A 3,343-nucleotide genomic window follows, 5' to 3' on the forward strand; every position below is an offset into this window, starting at 1 on the left:
CAAATTTCAGTTGAATGAGAGTAATCAGTTCGAGACAACCATTGAACAGCATGGTGACTGTAGTTAATAACCATGTTCAAGAATCTTCAGAAAGCTTGTGGGAAATGTGTATTGTGAAGAAATTATGCATAGATTTCAGTCTTTTTTAAAAAATTTATGTATTTATTTGAAAGGCAGAGTTACAGAGAGGCAGAGAGAAAGAGAGAGAGAGAGAGAGAGAGAGAGAGAGAGGTCTTCCATTTGCTGGTTCACTCCCCAAATGGCTGCAACAGCTGGAGTTGCACCAATCCGAAGCCAGGAGCCAGGAGCTTCTTCTGGGTCTCCCCACGTGGGTACAGGGGCCCAAGGACTTGGGCTATTCTCTACTGCTTTCTCTGGCCATAGCAGAGAGCTGGATCAGAAGTGGAGCAGCCGGGTCTTGAACTGGTGCCCATATGGGATGCTGGCACTGCAGGCAGCAGCTTTACCAGCTATGCCACAGTGCCAGTCCCTCAACTCTTTTTTACACCAAAATAAACTTACCTTTTAACTCCATTTTCCATGAACGTTTTGAAATTCCTTCATATTGTGGACTCAGAAATTACTAAGAGAGTAGATTGTAAGTATTCTCACCACAAGAACATATGTGAAGTAATGCATGTTAGTTGGCTTCCACAGTTTACACATATTTCAAAACATTTTGTTTTATGCCAATGCATGCAGTTTTTTTATTTGTCTGTTGAAAAATAAAGACCAAGGGAACCCCCAGGGATGTATTATTGTGACTATATGAGTATTATTGCTTTTTAAAATTTTATGTTTGCAGGGCCAGCACTGTGGCATAGCAAGTAAAAGCTGCCACCTATTGCGCTGGCATCCCATATTGGCGCTGGTTTGAGTCCCGGCTGCTCCTCTTCCAATCCAGCTCTCTGTAAAGTCTGGGAAAGCAATAGAAGATGCTTGGACCCTTGCACCCGTGTGGAAGACCTGGAAGAAGCTCCTGGCTCCTGGCTTCGGATTGGCACAGCTCTGGCTGTTGTGGCCAGTTGGGAAGCAAACCAGCAGATGGAAGATCTCTCTCTCTCTCTCTATTTCTCTCTCTCTCTGCCTCTCCTTCTTTCTCTGTGTAACTCTGACTTTCAAATAAATAAACAAATCTCTTTTTTTTAAAGATTTGTTAGTTTATTTGAAAGAAAGAGTTACAGAGAGAGGTAGAGACAGAGAGAGAGAGAGGTCTTCCATCTGCTGGTTCACTCATGGCTGCAATGGCTGGAGCTATGCTGATCCGAAGCCAGGAGTCAGGAGCTTCTTTTGGATCTCCCACATGGGAGCAGGGGCCCAGGGACTTGGGCCATCTTCTACTGCTTTTCCAGGCCACAGCAGAGAGCTGGATCAGAAGAGGAGCAGCCGGGACTCGAACCAGCGCCCATATGGGATGCTGGCGCTTCAGGCCAGGGTGTTAGCCCGCTGTGTCACAGCGCCAGCCCCAAGTAAACAAATTTGAAAAAAAAAAAAAAAAATCACGTTTGCCTTTTCCCCTAAGACAGGGCCCTGAGAAGCTCCATTTCAAGCCGCTTCATGGGAGGTCTTTTATAATGGGATTTTGCCTGCTTTAAGTAGGTAACAATTTCTAAAGACAAAAGCAAAAAGCCCATAAGCAGGGCTGCAGGCCTAGCTTCATTGTGTGAGCAGAACTTGTTTCACTGAAAATGACTTTGCAAGTTTTGGTAAATCTACTGTGTTTTCCCTCCAGAACTACACTTTTGGATTTTTTTTTTTTTCCTTTACTTTACGAATGTATTCCCCAATTCAATCTGGGCTGCCACAAAGACAGAAAGCACAAGGATTTCTCTTGTGCATCTTAGTGCAAACCGAAAGAACAACAGCGAATTGCAGAATTACACTTTAAATACAGCCACCTTGGCAGCGGCTGTTTGCCAGGTGTGTTGTTCGGCATCTCTTCCTGGTTGGCATTCATGCCAAGGATCATTTGTAAATGCAGAAAAGTGCCCATGTTTTATACATGACGTTTGATCTAGAGATGTGTTAAAGATCTGTATTTGAGGGTTAAAACATCAATAGAATTAAGGTGGTGGGAGGGTATAGGGCTGTCTTATCATTATGTATACCTAGGTGAACGTCATAAAAAATCAGTGTAGAAGACAGTGTAATCCCTTTGTGTACCGGTTTGAAAAGATTAAGGAATTGGCCCAAGCACACATTCTTCTATAACAAAACAAAACAAACACCAAACAAAACAAAACTCCCCAGAGTGGGAGCTAGCAATGTGGTTTTATTGTCTTGCTGTGTACCGGTGCTTGGATTGGTAAGTAGTTACATTACTTGCCTAATGAGTTATTTGTCTCTCTGAAATTATCAAGAGATAGCATGAGCGGTGACAGCCAGGTAGTGGAGGCTCCAAGAAGAGGTGTTTGGGTGCTAACCTGGTTTGACGGGAGCCAGCACCTTTGTGATCAGGCAGAACCGGGCAGGCAGTGGGGACAGATCAGTTTGAATCTTTCCCCTGCCTTCTGGCAGCTGCCTGAGCTGGACATGGCTCACCTTCTTTAGGGAGTGTCTGGAGAGCCTGGCTGAGGACTCTGCCTTCTCGCTCTGCTGCTTGGAAAAGAATCCCAGAAGCCTCTCCACTCCCCACTCTCCTTTTGCTTGGGATAAGTCTATGCAATGTTAATTTACACCATGCATTGCCAGGCATCTCCCTGAGCGGGCATGCAAGTTGTGCATCCAGCTCCTGGTTGATGGCTCTATCTGGATGCCTCATTGGTACTTCCCACCCAGCATCCACAGCTGAACCCATTGTGTCACTCTCTGCACCTGCTCCACCTCCTGGGAGCATCAACTGGACTAGGACACCACCATGTGTTCTAACAGACAGGCCTTATCACCGGCCCCCGGTCCCAACCCTGCAGGTTAGAATCAACAAATTCTATTGACATATCTCCAAATTAGTTTCCAAAAATCATTTCATTCTCTCTATCCCTCTGCCATGCCACGGTTTAACCATTTACCCTCTTCGTTTGAATTGGACACCCCACCTGAGCTCATGGTCCATATCCAATATCCACAGAGCTGCCAGGATGGTGCAAGGCTGTGTCCTAACCGCTGGGGAACACTGTGTTTCAGAACGTTCCAGATTTTAGACAGGTGATATGGCATATGTGCCATACATTATGTAACACCCCCGGAGGGTCTGAAGTAGCAGCACATTATCCCAATGCATTAATTTTTCTGCACAGAAAAAATTTGTCACAGAAAATGGATACGTCTATACTTTAAAAGCTATAGCTCCAAATTGTCAGTGTGAGTCAGCTTTGGCATAAGTCCTACGTTCAGACTGGGTCTG

The 3,343-nt window shown here is 45.1% G+C and overlaps 1 non-coding gene across 1 annotated transcript; it reads right to left on the minus strand.

Annotated features, from left to right (window-relative positions):
• Nucleotides 1–1,772: 1,772 nt before the first annotated feature.
• LOC133762658 (small nucleolar RNA SNORA31) lies at nucleotides 1,773–1,894 on the minus strand. The gene has a single exon (XR_009866327.1). It is a non-coding gene; the product is annotated as a small nucleolar RNA SNORA31 (small nucleolar RNA).
• Nucleotides 1,895–3,343: the final 1,449 nt, after the last annotated feature.

This window comes from Lepus europaeus, chromosome 6, assembly GCF_033115175.1.
Source record: "Lepus europaeus isolate LE1 chromosome 6, mLepTim1.pri, whole genome shotgun sequence".
NCBI lineage: Eukaryota > Metazoa > Chordata > Mammalia > Lagomorpha > Leporidae > Lepus > Lepus europaeus.